The sequence below is a fragment of the Podarcis tiliguerta genome (genome assembly GCF_965153285.1).
Source record: "Podarcis tiliguerta genome assembly, chromosome: 1".
NCBI classification, from domain to species: Eukaryota; Metazoa; Chordata; class Lepidosauria; order Squamata; family Lacertidae; genus Podarcis; species Podarcis tiliguerta.
The window spans coordinates 23,723,028-23,746,587 of NC_139534.1; the positions used below are offsets into that span (position 1 = coordinate 23,723,028).

At 47.0% G+C, this 23,560-nt stretch overlaps 1 protein-coding gene across 19 annotated transcripts in view; it reads left to right on the plus strand.

The window, feature by feature from the left end:
• Positions 1-8,090: 8,090 nt before the first annotated feature.
• OSBPL6 (oxysterol binding protein like 6) overlaps positions 8,091-23,560 on the plus strand; it is a 101,859-nt gene continuing 86,389 nt past the window's right edge. For 5 of the 19 annotated variants that reach the window (XM_083407238.1, XM_083407233.1, XM_083407235.1 and 2 more), the window contains exon 1: positions 8,092-9,396. The gene's annotated coding sequence lies outside the window, so the exon portion shown is untranslated. Of the gene's footprint in view, positions 9,397-9,688; positions 9,925-23,560 lie in introns of those variants that run through there. The other 14 variants (XM_083407230.1, XM_083407231.1, XM_083407229.1 and 11 more) reach the window with 5 other exon arrangements.

Below are 23,560 nucleotides of genomic sequence, written 5' to 3' on the forward strand. Positions count from 1 at the left end.
CTGTTCCATTGAACAATCACCCTAGAGTGTCAGCAAAGGGATATAACTTTAAATATCTGGCATGTCTTGTTCTGAAGACAGGAAGTCATAATCTCAGGAGAACATCTGTTGGTTAAGAATCTCTTAATCTTTATTTCAGTGCATCTGTTTACAGCTTCTGTAGCTTATATTACACAAGAGACCAAGGTGGAAAGTTTTCACTACTAAGTCTGCAACACTGTGCCTACTGAAAACCTGGAGCACCAAAATTAACTATTTATTCCAAATCAATATATGATTTTCAGGCCTTGTGGTTCTGCAACTCCCCCTTTTTCTGCCTATGCTCTTTCCCAGTTTCCCTTTACCACTGACTCTTCAGTCTGGTTTCCTCATTCATCGGGACTTATCCCTCCTGATCTAGGTTCCATTAGTGTGCTAACCCCCTCCTCTCTTAGGGCCTTTGTGATTCTTTGATGTGGGTCTTTACGGCCCTGTTCTGCTTTGGGATCTCCGAAGTAATTCAACTAACAATAATTAGAGACCTTACAGCAGGTGTGAGGAACATTCTGTCCCCAAATGTTGCTGAACTACAACTCCCATCACCTTGGCCATTGGCCATGTTTGCCGGGGCTCATGGGAGTTGTAGTTTAGTGACAACTGAATAGCAAACCTTCCCCACACCTGCCTTGCAGCCTGCCCCAGTCTCCTTTGAGTTTTAGAGTATGGTTACCAGACGTCCCCATTTCCTGGGGACAATCCCTGGATTCACAAATCTGTCCCTAGACAAAATCCATCCCTGGAATGTCCCCAGATTTCATTTAATGTCCCCGGATTTATATTTTAAGTGTTGTAGATTTATTAGTAGGGAATGAATGTTGCGTGATGGGTTCAACGGCACAAGACACATCATATGGCGACTTCCAGTGAGGCAAAATGGTGGGCGCCACGGCAGCGAGCAGCTCCTGAAGCCAGCCAGAGCCAACTGCGCTACCAGGCTGGCTCCAGGCTGCTGAGACTGCCGCTGCGGAACTGGCGATGCCCGGCACTTCAACTGGGGGAACTGCTCACACACACACACACCCCACGACCCAAATCGAGCCAGGCGTGAAAGCGCCCGGCCAACTGCCCAGCATAGCTCCGTGGCCAGGAGAACGCCCGGAGCCGACGCAGGGTAAAGGAGGAGAGAAGTGAAGTTATGGGGAACCAGCCAGAAGGCCTTCTTGGCAGTCACACCCGCCCTGTGGAACACCCTCCCTGCAGATATCAAGGAGATAAACAATTACGCAACCTTTCAAAGACATCTGAAGGCAGCCCTGTATCAGGAAGTTTTTAATGTCTGATGTTATATTATGTTTTTATATTATGTTGGAAGCCACCCAGAGTGGCTGGGACAACCCAGCCAGATGGGTGGGGTATTAACAACAACAACCTGTTGTATTTGTCGGTCCTCAACCCTTCAAACCTCTCCACTCCCCCCCACAACTGTTTTATCTGCCCAATGAAAATCTCCTTACATATTGTTAGTGGTAAATTTATATTGGAAACATAGGAAGCTGCTTTTTACTGAGTTACCGTATTTTTCGCCCTATAGGACGCACTTTTTCCCCTCCAAAAATGAAGGGGAAATGTGTGTGCGTCCTATGGGGCGAATGCAGGCTTTCGCTGAAGCCTGGAGAGCGAGAGGCGTCGGTGCGCACCGACCCCTCTCGCTCTCCAGGCTTCAGGAAGACATCTGCAAGCCTCGCATGCCCGGCGGGAGGTCCCGCCAGGCGCGCGAGGCTTGGGGCGGCAGCCTGCAGCCCGAAGCAGGGGGTGAGCTGCGGAGCCCGCCCCCTGCTTCAGGCAGATGTCCGCAAGCCTCCCACGCCCGGCAGAAGGTCCCGCCAGGCGCGCAAGGCTTGGGGCGGCAGCCTGCAGCCCGAAGCAGGGGGTGAGCTGCGGAGCCCGCCCCCTGCTTCAGGCAGATGTTCGCAAGCCTCCCACGCCCGGCAGAAGGTCCCGCCAGGCGCGCGAGGCTTGGGGCGGCAGCCTGCAGCGTGAAGCAGGGGGTGAGCTGCGGAGCCCGCCCCCTGCTTCAGGCAGATGTCCGCAAGCCTCCCACGCCCGGCAGATGGTCCCGCCAGGCGCGCAAGGCTTGTGGCAGCAGCCTGCAGCCTGAAGCAGGGGGTGAGCTGCGGAGCCCGCCCCCTGCTTCAGGCAGATGTCCGCAAGCCTCGCACGCCCGTCAGAAGGTCCCGCCAGGCGCGCAAGGCTTGGGGCGGCAGCCTGCAGCCTGAAGCAGGGGGTGAGCTGCGGAGCCCGCCCCCTGCTTCAGGCAGATGTCCGCAAGCCTCGCACGCCCGGCAGATGGTCCCGCCAGGCGCGCAAGGCTTGTGGCAGCAGCCTGCAGCCTGAAGCAGGGGGTGAGCTACGGAGCCCGCCCCCTGCTTCAGGCAGATGTCCGCAAGCCTCGCACGCCCGGCGGTGCATCCCGCCGGGCGTGCGAGGCTTGGGGCGGCAGCCTGCCGCCCGAAGCAGGGGGTGAGCTGCGGAGCCCACCCCCTGCTTCAGGCAGATGTCCTTAAGCCTCCCACGCCCGGCAGAAGGTCCCGCCAGGCGCGCGAGGCTTGGGGCGGCAGCCTGCAGCCCGAAGCAGGGGGTGAGCTGCGGAGCCCGCCCCCTGCTTCAGGCAGATGTTCGCAAGCCTCCCACGCCCGGCAGAAGGTCCCGCCAGGCGCGCGAGGCTTGGGGCGGCAGCCTGCAGCGTGAAGCAGGGGGTGAGCTGCGGAGCCCGCCCCCTGCTTCAGGCAGATGTCCGCAAGCCTCCCACGCCCGGCGGTGCATCCCGCCGGGCGCGCGAGGCTTGGGGCGGCAGCCTGCAGCCCGAAGCAGGGGGTGAGCTGCGGAGCCCGCCCCCTGCTTCAGGCAGATGTCCTTAAGCCTCGCGCGCCCGGCAGAAGGTCCCGCCAGGCGCGCAAGGCTTGGGGCAGCAGCCTGCCGCCCGAAGCAGGGGGTGAGCTGCGGAGCCCACCCCCTGCTTCAGGCAGATGTCCTTAAGCCTCGCGCGCCCGGCAGAAGGTCCCGCCGGGCGCGCAAGACTTGGGGCGGCAGCCTGTTCTGGGGGCTGGGGTCGTGGGAAGCTCAGGCTTCCCCCGAGCCAGCCCCCGCGCCTGGGGGGGAAATAAAAATTTTTTCCTTTATTTCCCCCCCAAAAAACTAGGTGCGTCCTATGGGGCGGTGCGTCCTATGGGGCGAAAAATACGGTACATCTCTGGTTCATCTAGCTAAATATTGTCTACACTGACTGGCAGTTGCTCTCCAGGGTTTTTGACAGAGGTATTTTCCAGCATTATCTGGAGATCCCAGGCCACTGAAATGGGGACCTATTTCATGCAAAACATGTTCTCTGCTTCTAAGCTAGTAGTAGTACTGGTACAGTAACTATGTATATGTGTGTGAACAGAAGGTTCATTTTAATGTACAGCCGTACCTCAGAAGTCAAAGAGAATCCGTTCTGGAAGTCTGTTCGGCTTCCAAAGCACGGCTTCTGATTGGCTGTAGGAAGCGCTGCAGCCAATTGGAAGCCACCGAAGCCCCATTGGATGTTCAGCTTCCAAAAGAACGTTCAAAAACCAGAATACTCAATTCTGGTTTTCGATCGTTTGGGAGTTGAAACGTTCAGCTCCCAAGGCGTCTGGGATCCAAGGTATGACTGTATTTTGAATGAGACCATGATCTTACACTTGCACTAAATGGTGAAAAAGCAGCTGGTTTTGACTGCAAAACTTTCATGTCTTTTTAGATTATAAAGTCACTATTTGCAGCTGCACTAACCTTTGTCATGATTGCATTTTAAAACTGGTTTACTAAGCATTTCCCCCTTCTTGTGTGTTGCTTGTACTTGTCATTCTCTGCTGCATTAATGACAGCTGCACAAGCTGTTGTTAGGGTTCGCTTGTCTTGTTCTCCTAACACTGCGAAATGTAATTGCTTTTGATTGGCTTGTCAGGTCGGTGGCATGCAAGTCATATAGCATAAGATCTTTTTTTAGTTTGCCACTAAATAGCCTGTGCTTTCAGGGGTAGCTTACAGGGCTAAGGCATCGTGTAATCACTGCTTTCTAAAATTAGGCAAATAATAAGTAATAGGAAGTTTAACTTGCAAATGACATTCAGGGATATGCCAAATGCTGAAGTCTAAATACTATGGCTGACATAACTACAGTATATGTGGACCAACGGAATAATAAAATGGGAGTGAAAGTCAAAAAATTAGTTGCATCAGTGTGCAATAACTTTCAGTTGTGCAATGGGGCCTCCTGCCCGGCCCTTTCCTGCACATCCCCCCGCCCCACTTCGCTCTGAATGGGGCTGGGAGAATCCCTAGAATTGCGCACAGGTGAAGGAGAGCGGAGACTGACCTCCCTGGCAAGCCAAAATTCAAAATGATGTCAAATTCTTCCCTGGGAGTTTGCAAGACATGGAAGGTGAAACAGCCGAAAGGTTGGGTATGGAGCAACAAGATTTGCTTCTAGGGGCCACTGCAGATGTCTTTTTCATTGCACATTTATTATTATTTGTGCTCATGATGCTATCAGGATACCCATATGTGATCCTGCTTTCCAAACTATTTGTACTGGCAAAATAGTTTTGGGGTGGCCATATCGCTTCATTCCCAATTGGTTGCATATCTCATAACTTCCTGTGACATTTCATACCACAAAGGTTCTGGGGTGTTGTTGTTTTTTGACCCAGTTTGATTGCCCTGTTGCTCCTCCGATCAGCAATAATGTGGTAGCATAGGGGAAGCATTGTGGAGTGACTGTTAAAGCGGAATAAATTAACCACAAATGCACTGCTATTGTGTCAAGAACATGTTGCAATTCACCTGCACTAAAACATCAGTCAGCTGGTTCCTTCCCATCTCCATCACGAACTATATAGCCAGAACATGTCAACCAGTTTGCATACAACATGTATTACTTAATGAATGGTATGCATTAATTCTAAGAAAGCTACCTGCATTTCCCACAGTCCTTGGTTTCTGCACTTCCAGTTTTGCGTGACTACCCTAAATCAATAGTGCAGGAAGCAGAGAAGCCCTAAGGCCATGACAGCACCAGCTGTTTCCCCTGGGCTATGTCCCAGAACATGCCAGGAGCCATTGGCAACATCCTGCATTCTCAAATGCTGGAATTTCCAAAGCCAGCATTTTGTGCGTTCTAGTTCTGATGTAAGACCGGTACAGTGAAGGTGCATGTTGCTGACTCTGATAAGTGAAATTGGAGAAGAACCTTCAGTATTCAAGTACAGCCGTACCTTGGAAGTCGAACAGAATCCCTTCCAGAAGTCTGTTCAACTTCCAAAACGTTCGACTTCCAAAGCGCGGCTTCTGATTGGCTGCAATCAGAATTGGAAGCTGCGGAAGCCCTGTTGGATGTTCGGCTTCCAAAAGAACTTATGGTTTTCGATTGTTTGGGAGCTGAAACGTTCGACTCCCAAGGCGTTTGGGAGCCGAGGTAAGACTGTGTATGTTTGATATACTAGGCAAACCACCTTGAACGCATAATGAGAAAATTATTTCAGATGCAGATGGCAGATATAATGGTTGGCCAGCTCTGATTTACCGTCCCTCTAGAATGTGTAATGTAGTTGCCTTGTCAGTGTCATCTGACAATCTCCCGCCAAACGTAAGAGTGCCCTACAGTCTACTCCTGCATGATGCACACTTTTTGATTATTACTGCTCTCTAATTGTGTTATCCTCTAGATCTGTATAGTCTTATTAACTGTATATGCAAGATGCTGTTGCAATGCAGGTTGTTTGGAAGTGTTTGCTTTGTCAAAATGCCTCCCACCAGAGCTGTTTAACCAAGTACAAAGGAGCAAAGGATGAGCATCAGGTTATCAATATTAAGCTTCCAGCTATTCTGCATTGATTCCCTTCTCTCCCCACCCACCCCTTTTCTGGCATACTGTTCAATCCTCTTCACAATTTCCCTGGCTATGGAACTAGTACCACCTGAGGTCTGATCCTGATGTGGCATTTCTTTGTCCATGTATCTGTAGTCTGGTGGGCATTCCCCAGGACTGAAGTGCCAAATTACAGCACAGGAAATTCACAGCATCTTAAACCCCAACCTGTTGCTCTTCTCAAGGTTGGTAGGTCAAGGTTTTCCAATATGGTTGCTTTTATGGAGATTGCGTATATTCACTTCATGTTTGCGGAGAGCAAAAATACAAGAATGCCTTTGTATTGCTTTCACTATGGTTGGTTCAGCTCTGGAAGCCATGCCTCCAAAAGTCAGATTGGTGGCTAACCTTCTAGCTTGTGGTATCCTGACTTTGGAATGTTCCTCTGCCATACTCTTCCAGTGCAACGACTTGAGTGGCAGGTGAAAACATTTTAATTATTTTGACTCCTAGTTCACCATGATGCTGACTCTTTACTTTTTAATGGGCTTTTGTTGTTGTTTCCATTTACAGTGGTGCCCCGCAAGATGAATGCCTCGCAAGACGGAAAACCCGCAAGACGAAAGGGTTCTCCGTCTGCAGAGGCGCTTTGCAAGACGAATTTCCCTATGGGCTTGCTTCGCAAGACGAAAAATGACGAAAAAATTTGAATTTTTTTTCACTCAAAAACCCCTTTTCCTGAATCGCTAAGCTGCTAAAAGCATTTTAGCAGCAAAACCGCTAATCCCCCAAGCCTTAAAAAGCCGTTTTTAGCCCTTAAATTGTCAATAGCGCTAATAGCGCTACTCCGTCAATGGGCTTGCTTCGCAAGACGAAAAAAACGCAAGACGAAAAGACCCGCGGAACGGATTCTTTTCATCTTGCGAGGCACCACTGTACCTTCTTTTTCATAAGCCCTCTCAGGGTCTTTTTCCCCAGCCAGAATTCACTGGAACTGAGTTCCAGCATCTCTCAGGTGGGCGCCTTTGCCATCAAAAGAGAACAAGGTGAGTTCCGGCACATCTTTTTCTAGAAAAATAGCATTGACCAACTACATTTTGTGGGGCTCAGGAGTCCCGTTATGTCACCCCTTGCCTGCAGAGCCGGCAGCCACTCACCGCTTTTTGAACACCCTCCCTTGGGGAGTGTTCCCTCAGTATCTTCTCTTCTCCCCTCTCCTTGGGAGTCTTCAGAGCAGCCGCAACTGCCGCCCCTGGTTTCTGAGCTGCCCCCCCACAGCCCCAAAGAGAGGTGCCTCCTCACACTGCCCCAAAGGGGCCTGGGGAGCACTCCCTGGCCAGTCCCAGAGGTACCATTTGCCTGGGGAGCTTGTAGTCAGGGCTGCTGCAACAAACAGCTGTGTAAGCCTTTGGGAGGCAGAGATGTGAGAGGGCATCAGAAGAGGGAGGGAAGGAAAGAGGGACAGAGGCCAATGTTGCCTGCGGCACCCCTGACCATCATTCAAGGCACCCCAGGGTGCCACAGCACTCTGGTTGAAAACCACTGGTATATACTCCTCCCTTAGCCTCCTCCCCCTGCACCTTACATATAACCTCCAAGTACAGGTAGATGAATCTGTCAATTTCCATTTCTCTCAGTTCCTCGTTTTTTAAGAAATCTTAGATTTAGTTCCTGCAGTTTATAGTTTTGTTTTAAAATCCTCATGAAAATGTATATCTTGGTGCAAATTTCTCTTAATGTACATTTTGTTGTATGTGGCTTTGCCTAAGAAACAATGTCTTTTTGGCAAGCAATTTCCCTTAATGTAATGTATTTGTGTTACTGACATATGCATTTTTATGAACGTATACTTCCCCCAAAACATGTATTTTGGTTGCATTTTGTTGCATACCACTCCAATCTGCGAGTGATGCGAGATTCCAGGGAAATAAAATGCTCACCCAGCAAGGGTATAGCCAGGATTTTTGATGGGGGGGGGGGCACAAAAAGTTGAGATTTTTTTTGGCTGACGTCCTTTAAAAATGCACATTTCCTTTCAAATGTAAAGGCTTTTGTTGGGGGGCAGCAGCTCAGTTTGTTAAATGTTTGTATTGCTTTTTGAGGATTTTGGGGGGCAGCTGCCCCTCCCTTGGCTACGCCTATGTCACCCAGGGTTTGTATTTCCCTCTGGGAATTAGGCACAACACAGATCGTGGCGTCTTTAGGATATATGGTTTATTTACATATATATACGACCTGAGCCTGTGACAGAGGGGTTGGAACAGACATTGGCCATGGTGATGTGACCCTCCCCCCAGCTCCCTGCCTTTAGCAGCCTGCAACCTTTCCCCCTCTAGGTCACAAAATGAAAAACTCCACCAACCCTAAAGCTCAACTTGCAACTCTGCCTTAGTGCCTTTGTCTTCTAAGTTGAAGGAAGGGCCCTCCCATTTTGCAGCCTGGCACAAAGCCGCCCCCCCTCCCTTTGGCTTTCCTAATGTCTCATCACCTTCCTTTTGTTCCCCTACTGGCCCATCAGGAAACCAGCCTGGCTTATATTTTAACATTTGCTGATTCCAGGGGTCCAGTGTCCGGCCTCCAGAAACTCCCAACACAAGGGAGTCTGAAACTAGTAACACGTGTGTGGGGGGGGGGTGTTGTCTGGCACCCACAAACTCCTAACAACATTATTTGGTTGCATCTCAAAATCTGAAGGGAGAGTGTTGTTTTGGTGATTTTGTATGGGTTGGAGAAGTGGGCAGCTTCTCACTGGAACGCAGGCCGAATCGAATTTCTCCTCCACTCCCCCCTCCCGCTCCCCGCAGCCACCTGGCAAATATAAACATGCCCCGATGCTTGCATGTAGGTGTGCATGCAGATTTCACATTCATACGTGCGTCACGCAGTCTTCCGAAAAGGGTTCCCTCGACCGCTTCCCTTCCAAAGACTTGAGCTGATTCGCGGAGGGGGGCGGAGAGAGAAGAGGCAGCCCCCTCTCCAAGCGAGCAGCGGGCGCCGCGGGGTCCTCGGCTGGCATTTCTCGGCGGCGCGTGCCGGGTCTCCAGCCTGAGGCGAAGTGAGAGGAAAGCGCGGGGGGCTGGACGGAGCGGGGCGGGAGGGCGGGCGGGCGCCTGGATGGGTGGGTTGCCCGCGCCGCCGCCGCCGCCGCCCTTCTGCTCTCCAGTCCGCGCCTCTGCCTCTTCCAAGCTGGGCGGGAGGATGACTTGGCACTGACTCCCGCTCCGGCTGGCTCCACGCGTCCGGGTCTTGGCACAGGCCAGCCTGCTCCGTGCGGAGAGGGGCGGGAGTCGTCGAGGCTGAGGGCGGGCGAGCGAGCGAGCGAGGCTGCACGGAGGAGGAGGAGGACCCCCTCCAGCCGCCCGCAGCAGGAGCAGCTCCTTCTCCAGCGAGGAGGAAGAGCCGACGACGCCACACGCGTTCCCTTGGCAGGAGGAGCGCGCCGCTCTCCATGCGCCCTCATCCATCTCCAAGCGCCCGCATCCTCCTGCTGCAGCGGCCCGAGCGCGCGCCTTTTGCGCCCAGCCCAGGTAAGGTGCTGCTCCCCTCCTCTCCTTCTCGCCCGGGCTGGCAGCGGGGTAACGCCGCGGGTTGCTTTGTGCCCTGCTCCCTCCGCGTCTGAGGGGATTTCGCAGGCCGGGAGCGGCGGTGGGTCGGCGGCGGAGAAGAGGAGGATGGAGCCTCCCTGCTCTTCCCCCCACACGCCCCATTGCCAGCCTCTTGGATAGACCCGGAGGGCCCCTAACAGACGCGTGCCACGCAGGAGCGGCACGTCGCCGCCGCAGAGCCGGCGAGGAGCCCGCCAAGTTGCCCGTGTCAGCTTCGCGCCGCATCACATGCTGCGAGCGATGCGTTGGCGCGGGGGGACAATGGCTGCGTGCGCCGGGACGAAACTGCGCGCAGGGCCGGAGAACTGGTCTCTGTCTGGCCGGCTCTCCGGGTGGGATAGATAAAGCAGAGAGCTAGGCATGCAGGCACGCGCAGGCCTCTCTCTCTCTCTCTGCCTGCACCCACCCACCAACTGGGTCTCGGCCAGACAAGCATAGGAAGAGGAGCAGGTCTGTATTCGTGGGCACACTCTCCAATGACTTGGATTGTGCAGGTGCGCGCACACGGGAAGATGCACATGCTTGCGTCCCCCGTCCCCCCGCTCACGACCTTAAATGCCCATTGGGGCAAGTCTGCCTTTTCAAACTAGAGTGGTAAAAGGCACTCTGGAAAAGATGCTGCGTTGTTTTAATTTAGAGGGGAGTTGTTGCCTTAACAGGGTTGTTATCCCTGCATTTCTTCGCTGGCAAACGAATGGATGATAATACTAATACAGAAGGGATTTCTCCCCCCTCCCCCCCGCCGTCTCTTTCCTTTCCTTTGCAGTCAAGATGTGTGTTTCCTGCATAGCGGGAGCATTTTCTCTGCATTAACGATGTCATCAGAAAAGCTGGGCCGGGGATGCGATACCTTCCTCGTATCATGATAAAAGAAGCTGCGTGTGCATGCTTAAAAAGTTGTAATCCGATGCTGATACTGTGCTGTAATAAACCTCCAGATGAAGCTTAAACACCCAGAACTGGCGTGGGGGCATGATGTTATATAACATAACTGGGTAGCAATGAAGTAAAACCGTTTTGAAAGCTCAGTTTGCTTATTTTCGCCATATAAGAGAAATTGGGACATTCTCCTCATTGCAAAAGCACAATTTCACATCTGTGCTTAATTAATTGCTCCTGCATGTTGGAGAAGACGAGCTTTAAATTTTTGATGGAAAAGTTGGCACACTAAACCATCGCCTTTCTTTTTTCTCAGCTAGGTTTCTTAGATGAATTGTGTTTTAATTTTAGTTTGCTCAAGATGCTGTGAAACATTTGTTTATCCTTGCTGTTATTTAAGGCTCTTTGGGAAAGACTGCTTTGACAGGCTCACCCTTTCTAATGCGCAATGTGGTAATCTTTAAGGCTTCCCATCTCTTTAATTTCATTTGACAATCAAATTGTTGTGAGGCTGCCTAACACTGTGGGTGTTCTTGTTGACTAATAAAAAGCCTTTCACCATCAGGAAATAAAGCCAGAATACCTCATTTGTATTTCTTGTAGTGAAACACATTTCCAAGGTCGAACACCAACCTGCAGTGTAACTTGAATTTAACAATCTGTCATCTGTCAGGAAATGTGCCTGAGCCTCTTTAGAAGGTTGTGCACTCATTCCTGCTTGGAAATAATTAAATAAATAGCTTCTCTTTCACATTATAATTTCTAATGTACTAACAGTGAGTCACAAGTGCAAGAAACCAGTTAATGTGTCCACCAATAAAATTGTCAGTAGCTGCTGAGCCCTGGTGGCACTAGCTTCTCATTATATGATTGATAGTTAGTTCATAATCTTGGGAACACCTAAATCTTAACTGGATGTCACTGGCTCAGAGATTTGAGCAGGGTTTCCCCCCGCTTCCATGGCATAATCTCTTGGGGCTGGATATCATTCTCTTATGTAACAACCATCCTTCACTCGTATATCCATGCCTACCTTAATTTGATTGTAGTTTGTCCACATGATATGACCTTGTCTTTTAGAGGCTGCTGAGGAGCTGCAAAGAAACAGGATAGGATAAAACGATGTAGCCTGAAGTTGGTTGTATTCAGTGATAGAAATTAGCCAGGTGCATTTTGCACCTAGCCATCGTCCACATGCAACCAACTGAAGATGCCTGGGCGCCAGGATGGCACCTGACATCTCCACCATCTGGAGGTGCATGCCTGCGGATCATCGGATCTTGCCTGTTTTCACACACCAGCAACACATCCTGTATAATTCTTTCCGTTATATTTTATCTGCACCATCGGAATAAATTTCAGGAACCAAAATGCTTTTTCTGTGCAGCCTGAGCAGGAGCAGTGAACAACATTATAGTTTAATTGCTGTAGCTTGTTCTCACTTAACTCCACCCCACTGCCCTGTTCACAGTTGTGAAGAATATTCTTATGTTATGAATGGTCTGTGTCCACATTAAGGGGAAAAGAAAGTAGGAATAGGCCAATATATATGTAGACTGTCCCTGGATCAAGTGACTTTTCTTCTTTTAAGTTCTCAGAATTCTTAACCTAGCTCAAGGTTGTCATCAGAACTAGCCAGATGTTTAACTGATAATCAGTCAAAGTCAGTCCATCGTTTGAAGAAGAAGAAGAAAAAGACTTGTTAGAGCTGTCTTGCCCCAAAATGGCAGCAAGACATTCCATTTTGGCAACTGTCACCTTGGTTTAAGGAGCTGTTTGGCACCTCTTTTATGTATCTGAATTTCTAACGCTGGTTGTATTTCAGGATAAATTGATGTGCTTTCATTGTCATGTTGCATTGCCTAGTTGCCTGGATGTATAGCTCATTAATTCAATGTAAGTTAGAGCAAATATTTATGTTTCCAATGCAGTTCCTTTTCAATACACACACACACACACACACATAGTATGAGTTGCCCACTTAAGTCACTCATTTACCTCAGTTCTATTTGAAGTTTGCTTCAGTTTGCAGTTTTCTGAGGTCTTACTCAAAGAAAGCTTTTTTTTTACCATGTCCCCCCCCCCCCATGGTGAAAAGTTTTATTATGCCAAATGCTACCCTCTAAACAAGTAGCAACCTTGACAAAAAAGTATTGAATGTCGGACGAACTGAAACGTAGCCCTGTGTAGAATTCAGTCGGGCAATCTAATATGAAGGACAACATTTATTAAGCTGAATTAACTGCAGGAGTGATCTTGAGGTGGAATGAAACTAAAATACAAGTTTAAAATAAAATCCTTTCACTTTACAGTATTGGATGAATGGCTGCCATTTCAGAATTATGTACGGGCAATGTCCAACCCATGTGGAATAACTTATGAATTGTGTATATCCTTCTTTTTCGCAGGAGGGCTAATGTGCTGGCTTGGATCCTGTTTTCTAAGCTGAGTTCAGCTCAGAGAATGTGGCTTTCCTCTTTTCTGCTGCAACCTCTTGTATGTACCCCAAATCTGCTTCTCCAGCATGGGGGACCATCAAGGCTTGCAGCAGAAAGGAAAGATCAGTGATTTTTTTTTAACCTGGTGACAGTGCCTCCTACTTGCACAATGATGCCTTTGGATTCCAGCTGTTGTGATTCAGACTTCCTGTTGTGAGATAGGAAGAATCATTTGCTAAAGCACAACATAAGTTGCACAGTATTTTGGGGTGTATTCTATGATGCACTCTCAGGTGCTGGTGAGCTCTGTCAGGCTTGTTTGTTTGTTTATTCATTTGTTTTGTTGTATTTCTATCCCACCTTTTCCCTCCATGGAGCTTAAGGAGGCGTACATACATTGTTCCTCTCCCTCAGTTAACCCTCACAACAACCCTGTGAGGTAGGTTAGGCTGAGAGGCAGTGACTGGCCAGAGGTCACCCAGGGAACTTAATGACCAGGTACGACTTTGAACCCTTGTCTCCCAGGTCTTAGTCCAGCGCTTGAACCACTATGTGAATTAAGAATATAATGGCCTCCTCCATAGTGTTATAGATTGTAAGCTTTCTGCGCAGAAGAAAAAAAATGGCAGCAGTGATCAGCTTTGTTTCTTACTCTACCCATCCCTTTCTACCTTATTCTGAAAAGGTCCACAAACCCTGCCTCTTCTTTGTGCAGCCTTCCTGTGAACGAGTGCTCAGGCTTATTTTGCCACTAGGGATATCCATGGGAGAAGGAGGCCAAAATATAAATGCCTACCTTTTGGCGAGTAAGGACAGGATTAACTCCGGCTTGGCTTTGCCATGAAACATGGAAGACAGAGCTTGTTACACAAGTGGATAGCTCAGCTGGTTAGAGCACGGTGCTGGTAACGCCAGGGTTGCAGGTTCGATCCCCGTATGGTACAACTGCATTTTCCTGCATTGCAAGGGGTTGGACTAGAGATGATCCTCAGTTGGAACAAGAATGCATTCAGTTGAAGGGAATAAGCAGGAAAAAATTAAGATATTTGGAGAGAAGCAGAAGTACAGTACAACCCTAAAGAGCAGGAAATATTGAATTATTTTATGGATGCGACCATAACATTATGGCAATTGGATCAGTATTTTGAAGGCTTTCCTGTTTAAACAGTAGCAAGCTCTTGTCTGAGCAATTTCGTTGACCTGATTCACATATAAGATTAAGCCAAACCATAGCTCAATGTGAATAAGCAAACGTGGACTCCCAGAGAAGAGATGGTGGCTTCTTTGTTTCTCCCTGGCTGCTTTGCTGCTGTGATGCACTGAACTAAGTCATGGGGTAACTTAGCATGTTGTCTGGAACTGGGAATGTGGCGTAGTTCTCTTCAGACAAATCACAAGCTGTAAATCATAAGACAACAGCTCCTGGTGGTTCTGGAGAGAGATAAATCACAAGCCTGGATTCGGATAACATTCTAAGCCAAGTCATTACTTGACTCAGTGTAGTGCAGTGGCAAAATGACTGGGAAGGAGGTAAATGGCCGCAATCCGTTACATGTGAACAAGAGGATTATGTGTGCCAGCTGTTCAAAGCGCTTAGGGCCTGGTTCTGAAACTTTTGAAAACAGACTTCTTACTCAGTCACTTACCAAACTGTCAGTGCAACCCAATGCACATCTACTACAAAATAAGAGCCACTGAATTTAACAAGTCTTCTTTCCGGATGAGTGTTTAGGATTTCAGTCTTTGTGAACAGATTGTACAGCTCTTCCGCTGACAGGGCTCTCGAGGTGAATCCCACCCAAAGTGATTTATAGGACCACAGTTGTCTTATCTTATGGGTGGTTCTGAAGGTGAGCCAGCAGAATCCTACCATAATTTAAAAATCAGGCAATAATATTGCTAGAAAATGGTTCTGCCGACTGTCTTGAAACTTGGCAGTGTAGAAGAGACAGTTCTGAGGACGGTCCATGCCAATTTTATGTCAGAAAGGATAAGAAGTAGCTTATTTTGAACGAGTTGCCTGTTTGAGTAGAAGCTTCACCAACCTGACAAGCACTGTGCTGTTTTCCTTCCATAGACTTTGCTGGGCTGGCTTTGGACTTGAGCCCTGCAGAAGTACACTTAACAAGGAAGCTTGCATGAACATTGAAAGTCCTTACCATGTTAAATCGAAAGGTTTTTTTTTGTTAAACTGTACTTCCCAGCCCATACTCCTAGGCCTGGGGCGCCCAAACCTTTTTTCAAAGAGGGCCAGATTTGATGAAGTAAACATGCATGAGGGCTAACCAGAGTTGTTGAGCTTTTTTTTAGGATTTGACACCAATAAATAAACTGCCACAGGATTAGGCCCCCAAAACGGACTTTGGACATGCCTGTCCTAGGCTTTACATTGTACTGTATCTCTGTTGTCAAGATTGTTCAGTTTTCTTATAAGTCGTTCTTATGCCATAACTAGAGACTTGTTTGTTTGCAACTTCACAAACCATAGTTTTCTGAATGGAAGAGCGCTTTTGTAACTACTGAAGCCCTGCCCTGTGCATGACCAGCAGCACAAATGGAAGGTACTTTTACATCATACATAGGGTGAGATTTGAGAAGTGAGGATGGTGGTCTGCTTCTGACTGCTGCTACTATTGATAAATAGGTACTGCTGTGGTGGGAAGGTAAACAGGGTTTCGTGTGCTCTAGCACTCATCACGGTGTCCCATGAATCAGAAGTGGTTTAGTCATGCTGGTCACATGACCTAGAAAAGCTGTCTGCAGACAAACGCCGGCTCCCTTGGCCTGAAAGCAGAGATGAGCGCAGCATCCCATGATAGAATTCCACTGAACTTAACTGTCAAGGGGTCCTTTACCTTTACCTTACTATTGCAATTAATATATCATACCAATACTTGGTTTATAGCGCATTGTGTTTACATCACGTTGCTTGTGGCATTGATTCATTGCAGCAGTAATAATGCAAGTTCCATTAGTTAAAGGTTAGCTACTTTGAGTGCAGGATGATTTCCAGTGACATTTCACTACACTTCAGTGGTGGCATCCAGAAAGATGAATGAACCTGAGACGGGCTAATCTAAATATATATGTATGTATAAACTTTGTTAAATTTTGACTATGGAGACCTAGTCTGTTACTCATTTAAGCATTTAACTCTAGCTATTTGGGGGGGGGGTTTACCATCTTTGTTTTTTACCTAAAAGTAAAAATTATCCATATTTGTTAGCATGTAAATCATATTTTTGAGAAGTAACCTTGATTAATACAATCAACAGCTTTATTACCTTTAAACTAGTGTATTCAGATAATCTGATTATTAACTGAACGCTACGCTTGAGCATATCCCAGTGCGGTACATTTAATCTTTTGTCTGCAAAGACAAAAAGTGTCGTCCTGCTGAGAAATAAACGTAATTGAATAATAATTGAAATGTGTACAGTTAACAGCTCTTCTGTAAGGACAGAACATCTATTGTTGAGGGCAACATTCCATCAATGTGAGATGAAAGAATGAGTTTAGTGGAGAACCCCCGCCCCCCGCCCACCTTGCTTACCGTTGAGTTTTGTCTCTTTCACAATCTCTTTGTTGGAGCACTCCTTATCTGTTCGCTACCAATTTTGTGAGGGCAATTAAACAATTTCAGTGCTATTCAGAATAGCACTGAGCCCAAGCAAGGTGGACGGTAACTGGCAACTAATATTACAGTGACTGAAATGACAGTATTTACTTGTGCTTTGGCCTGAGTTTCAATAGTTTATGAATTCCTGGTCTTTTGTATGTGCCACCAGCATGTGGCACTGAAAGTATCCTACCCTTGTAGAACCAATTTCCTTCCATTTCACAACAACTTCTTCCTCCTCCTCCTCTTCTTCTTCTTCTTCTTCAAAAAACGAAACAAAAAAACAACAACGAAAAACCCCCCTTTCTTTAATATTAAGTAATTATTACTTAATAGAACACTCCCAGCAATTAAGTTCGGCTGAGCATTGCCATCTCTCAAGCTGGACAATAACTTCATTAGAGTCAACCACAAATGCCATAAAATAGTGGCCAAACTTTTGAGCGTTCTCATCAGGTTGGATGTTAAGAGGGGGCTGGTGAGAGTAAAAATTGGGTTGCTGTTGAAGACAAAAAAAACCTGCATTTATTAATAGTTTTAATGTAGACTATACACAATTTTATTAGGCTTTACTAGGAGCAACCAAACTGGTGACCAACCAACTAGGTGACCAAGCTGCGGGAGGCAGTGGAAGGCAGGAGTGCCTGGCATGCTCTGGTCCATGGGGTCACGAAGAGTCGGACATGACTAAATGACTAAACAACAACAGGTGCAACACAGGTTTGAGGCTGGGTCTAGGATTTCCCAGGACACAGAATCAAGAAATGACTGATCTCCCAGTCACCTGGATCTGCCTCGAGTTGTAAGCAAAGGGAAAATGTTCCTTGCAATATAGAGGGCGAAGTAGAGTGTTTTAAAACAGAGCCAGTATTTTCCAAGTAGTTATTTTAAGGTGGGAATTGTGGTGATGGTATGTGTGTGTCCTCAGCTGGGAGTTGAATTGGAGCATATACCTGCATCCTTCCTTATTCCTACTGTTTTTTGGGTCCAGGCAGAGCCTTCACCCCATGCAGGGCTGCATCTTCTTTGATGTCTCCCCCCCCCCAAGTGGTTTTTCATTTCCTTCTCGCTTGTGTATACCCAAACTAATATCCACTGCTTTTCCCCTAGCGCAATATATTGAGCAGAGCCTTGTTTCATGTTACTGCTAACACTAGTTTATTACATAGATCCAGATTTACAGAAGCCGTCCTGGTTTCTGGTTGATCCCAGAATGTTCCACTTTTCCTCAGGACGTTCCTATTTTCATCAAAGAAATGTTGGAGAGTATGGAATTATGCAACCCCTGAGCCAAGGAGATAAGTAACTCTACAGCCTTTAGAAGACATCTGAAGGCAGCCCTGTATAGGGAGGGTTTATTTAATGTTTAATGTTTTATTATGCTTCTATATGTTGGAAGCAGCCCAGAGTGGCTGGAGCAACCCAGTCAGGTAGGTGGGGTAGAGGAAGAGGAAGAAGAAGAAGAAGAAGAAGAAGAAGACGAAGAAGAAGGATGTCCCAGTTTCCATTGGAGACATTTTGGAGGAAGGATATTCCCCTTTGGCAGGAGTGGCTAACCCATGGGCTGTGTCTGCACTCCCAGAATGCCTCCCAGAGACTCTCTAAATTTTGGCAGCTGTGGCAGAAGCTTTGCCGTTCCTTGCTTGAGCCTTCGTGTTTTGTGGGTGTGCTTGTCTCCCTTACATGTCACTGAAAGCAGCAGCTCTTGCTTCTTTATTGAAAGCTGATGGCAGCTTCCTTGTTAAGAGCACTTCTGCAATGCCCCGTCTGACACTTCCAGCCAGCGAGATATAACATCTCACTATTGTTCTCCAGAGCAGTTGATCAGAAGAGATCATATCCCTTCGCCAGCTGAAGAGAGGTTGTGAGTGGCAATAAGAAAGGAAAAGAAATTTGTGCACCTTGGGCATAAATTTATGGATGGTCTGGCTGGGGCCAGACCAAAATATCCAGAGGGCATCAGGTTGAAGAAGGCTCTCATAGAGACAGGGCCAACACTTTAGGTGCTGCATGGGTATGGGAGTTTAAGCCATTTCTGGATAAAGTAGGTTCTTAGATGGGATTCCAAACAGTAGCAGTATTTACCTGACTCCCCAACAGCTGAGTTACTCATGCTAAGGGGAGGCAGTGGTGTGGTTAGCACAGTGCATATTCACCAGTAGAGCCAATCTGGCACTCCTAGAATCCTAGAATCCTAGAATCATAGAGTTGGAAGAGACCACAAGGGCCATCGAGTCCAACCCCCTGCCAAGCAGGAAACGCCATCAGAGCACTCCTGACATATGGTTGTCAAGCCTCTGCTTAAAGACCTCCAAAGAAGGAGACTCCACCACACTCCTTGGCAGCAAATTCCACTGTCAAACAGCTCTTACTGTCAGGAAGTTCTTCCTAATGTTTAGGTGGAATCTTCTTTCTTGTAGTTTGGATCCATTGCTCCGTGTCCGCTTCTCTGGAGCAGCAGAAAACAACCTTTCTCCCTCCTCTATGTGACATCCTTTTATATATTTGAACATGGCTATCATATCACCCCTTAACCTCCTCTTCTCCAGGCTAAACATGCCCAGCTCCCTTAGCCGTTCCTCATAAGGCATCGTTTCCAGGCCTTTGACCATTTTGGTTGCCCTCCTCTGGACACGTTCCAGTTTGTCAGTGTCCTTCTTGAACTGTGGTGCCCAGAACTGGACACAGTACTCCAGGTGAGGTCTGACCAGAGCAGAATACAGTGGCACTATTACTTCCCTTGATCTAGATGCTATACTCCTATTGATGCAGCCCAGAATTGCATTGGCTTTTTTAGCTGCCGCGTCACACTGTTGGCTCATGTCAAGTTTGTGGTCAACCAAGACTCCTAGATCCTTTTCACATGGATCTATCCTTTCACTCCTGCCAATGCATTTCCCACCCCGCTTTCCTTTAATAAAATAGTGGCTAAATACAATCGTTTAAATTTCAGTGAAAAGGAAATATGTGATTCATTTTGAAATACTAGCTAGAAAGGTCATGGTTTTACCCATATTTATTTTTTTTTTTACAATGGAATTCAGAAATAATTTTCCTCCAAGGCCTCCTATTTTTTCAGTATTACGTTTTTATCTAACAGGTGACTGCTATTCAAGTGAAACGGTTATAAATGGCTTCATAATATGGTGCTTTTCTTTTTTCACCCATGCCTAAAGCAGATACTGGTGTTTGATTACTGACTCTGTCACACTCTCCCAACTACAGATTAGGTAACAGATGGCTCAAAGTGAAGCCGTCATGTAGTTTCTCTCTAAAGATTTTGCTTGTCCAAAGTGGCATGTTTGTAAGTTAGATCTGCAGCAAAAAGTGAAGTGAATTACAACCGTGCTTCCAATTTTTGTCCTATCGGTTGCTACTGGTAATGAACTAACATTTTATCATGAATATTTTTAGTTCTTTCTCGCATGCAATAAATTCCTGACAGGCGCTTGCTATGCAGATAATGCTGTCAGATAATGCCAGGAAATCCCCCAGGAAGCATTGTAACTTCAAATTAAATTGCAGAATAGTAGAAGGACTTGATAGCTTCAAAAGACAGATGACTTCTACCTCTGGGTAGATACAGTTATATAGTGACTGTCAGTTGCTCATTCCTGTTTGTGAGGCTAGTTCTGCTGTATTCTGTTTCCTAGTTGACAGTTTTGCAAATCTCAGCGGTAGCCTTCGTAATTGATGCATGCACAAATTTGCAACGCGTAACGCTGGCTTTTTCCAATTAATCAGAGCAGTCAGAAAACGGGACCCCTGTTTCCCCTTCTGCATTCTGTTTTCTCTGCCCTATGATTGTGGCCCCCAGTGTTCCAAGTCCCATTTCTCATTTCCTACAATATGCCGACAATAAAGTGAAAACAATAATTCTCACTCTTATTTAGAAAAAAAAGTCAAACCAATTTTGCAGCCGAAATAAATCTGAATTAAGGTATACAAAATGGTCTTAATGCGCATCAGTATTAATGCACATAAAAGAACTGGGCTGAGTTTGGAATGAAACATTGGATAACGTTTTCTTTGGCGTACCGGAGGAAGCTTTCACAGCAGGAGGAGTTGGCCAGGGAAGCCCCCTCTGCCACCTGATTGTTTGGAACACTGGGGGGCACCCCCATTTTTTGGAGAGGGAGAATGGTGCCTACGAGATGGCGCCCCTAACTCGGTAGCATATGTTCCTGAAACAATTCTTGTTCTTTGGCACATATTGACTCAAGGGTGGGATCTATACAATCTTAAGTTAGTTGTACCTTCTGAATGGGACGCGGGTGGCGCTGTGGGTTAAACCACAGAACCTAGGGCTTGCCGATCAGAAGGTCGGCGGTTCGAATCCCCATGACGGGGTGAGCTCCTGTTGCTTGGTTCCTGCTCCTACCAACCTAGCAGTTCGAAAGCACATCAAAGTGCAAGTAGATAAATAGGTACCGCTCCGGCGGGAAGGTAAACGGCGTTTCTGTGCGCTGCTCTGGTTCGCCAGAAGCGGCTTAGTCATGCTGGCCACATGACCCGGAAGCTGTACACTGGCTCCCTCAGCCAATAAAGCAAGATGAGCGTCGCAACCCCAAAGTTGGCCGAGACTTGACCCAATGGTCAGGGATCTCTTTATCTTACCTTTTGAATAAAAAAGCATTGGAGATAAGAAATTCCCAGAAGTAAAAACGTGAGGGTTTTTTAAAAGTTGAAAATGAATAGAAAAGAGCTCACTCTATATGCTAGCTAGAACAACAAATCTACTTGAGAATAATATTTATAAAACTTAATTTTGTTAGTTAAAAAACACACACAACAATATCTGGCAGACCAAAATTATAGCCCTTTCTGACAAAGGAAAGAACAGGGATCTGTAGTCATGAAAACTTTATTTCTTCTGCCATAAAGAGTAATATAGCACAGTACTATACAGTGTCTACTCTTGAGTAAGTCTAATTGTGCTAATAGGCCTTAGTCCCAGGGAAGTGGGTATAGGATTGCAGGCACAATCTAAATTACTTCTATCAAGATATCAGTTTCCTCAGTAATTGGTAGATTTCTGTAACCAGTGGTCCCTTATAAGCACATCTCATAAATGGGGACTAAATTCTGTGATAATTCAAGGAAGTGTGTGAAAAAAACAATGTTGCCATTGTAGCCATAGAGTATATTCAGGGGGGAGAAACAGATTATTTTCCAGGTTAGTAACTCATTTGTAAGATATGATGAAATGTTCTCTCTTTATTGCACCCTTACAAAATGGGCTTTATTATTTCAGACCATTATGCCCGTGTTGTGAGAATTGGGATGTTCATTGCACTGTGAAATGGAAGAATATGACTGATCTTTCTCAACGCATAAAGGTTGAAGGACAAAAGCATTTTCTTGAAATCCAACTATTTTTGAAAGCATCCTTCTGACCCTGAAAATAGAACAGTAGAATGATTGAATGCATCCTGAATTGAGCAGAGACTGATGTGCGGTAGTCATTACTAGGGTAGAACTGTCTTGCCAATACTGGCATATCAGGTGGTTGTTAACAGTTGGGCACGCTGGGAAGATATAATTGCTTGAGCGTTCTGTTCGATAAGATACATTCCTCTTAGGCTGAAGTCCTATGCACACTTACTTGAGAATAAGCCTTATATTGACCTCAGTGGCACTTACTTCTGAGTAAACCTTTGTAGGATTGCACTGTCAGGAAAGCGTTGGGACTGAATCCCTTGAAACCTTCTACAAGCTAGCTGCAACTTCAAATGCTAAAAAATAATTGCTTGCTCAGGACTGGCACACATCAGTACCATATTTTGGAGATGTGGCTTTTTTGTATGTTTTTGTTGTGGTTTTTTTGCTTTGCTGTGTTATTGTGAATTTGTTCCTGTGCTAGTGTTTTGCTGTGTTATGAAATGGTTTTTGTAGCGTTCGTTTCAAATGCACCCTGCTACTTTGCTGTAAGCTGCTTTGAGCATGATTTTGCGTGTGGAAAAGAGGCATACAAATAAAAATGAATGTATGGGGGGGGGCGGAAATGTATGATAGTAACATGTTAGGTAAAGGGACCCCTGACCATTAGGTCCAGTCGTGACCGACTCTGGAGTTGTGGCTCTCATCTCGCTTTATTGGCTGAGGGAGCAGGCATGACTAAGCCGCTTCTGGCGAATCAGAGCAGCGCACACAAACGCCGTTTGCCTTCCCGCCGGAGCAGTACCTATTTATCTACTTGCACTTTGACGTGCTTTTGAACTGCTAGGTTGGCAGGAGCAGGGACTGAGCAACGGGAGCTCACCCCATCATGGGGATTCAAACCACCGACCTTCTGATCGGCAAGCCCTAGGCTCTGTGGTTTAACCCACAGTGCCACCCGCGTCCAGTAACATGTTATAACAGTTAATAATCAGATAAACTTAAGGGCGGATTTCTGTGTCGTGCTCGTCTCATTGTTCCGTCCACTGACTTGCCAGACGAAATGTTCTCCTGCTGCGTAAGCAAAAGGCCTTGTGCAGGACTTTTCACTAATGGGACTCCTTGTTTTCTTCTTGCTGTTCCCAAGATGCGAGGCATTGAAATTAAGTAAGATTTAGTAAGAGCAGAGACGGAATTCATGTTCCCCAAGGTTAGGTCTACCATCCTTTGCAAAATATGAATAGCAGTTCTCTTGCTTCTTCTGCAAGTGGTTGTACACACTCTTGCTCAACACATAGATTTTGTACCTTTCCCCTCCTGCAGTACTCTAGCTTGAGGTACAAAAAAAGCATTTCCTGTGCGCGGAATATACTTTCCATGTGCTGAATGTTGCCTTCTGTCTTCAGCATAGGATGCTTGAGACTTCGCACTGGAAATGGGCAGAACCATACTGTGCCATGTGGCCTACCTGTGCTCTGGTAGCTGAGGTGCATTCCCAGCTTTAGGTCTTGCTGGAGTTCCTTTCAAAGTTGACGACAAAATTGACAAAATTATTACCTAGCTTGGCATTGCCTTGTAAAACGCACCACTTCTCCAGCCTCACTATGGATGCAATTGCCACCCCAGAGGGGTCTGAAGGGAGGTGGAGAAAAAAGCAGCTTGGAGGATTGTGACCATCCAGTTCCCACAGTAGCTCCTTCCTCCACCAGATGTTGCCCTGTGGGCTTCCTCAGAACCATCTTGCCCTGAGCAATGGGGAGAAGAAGCAGTA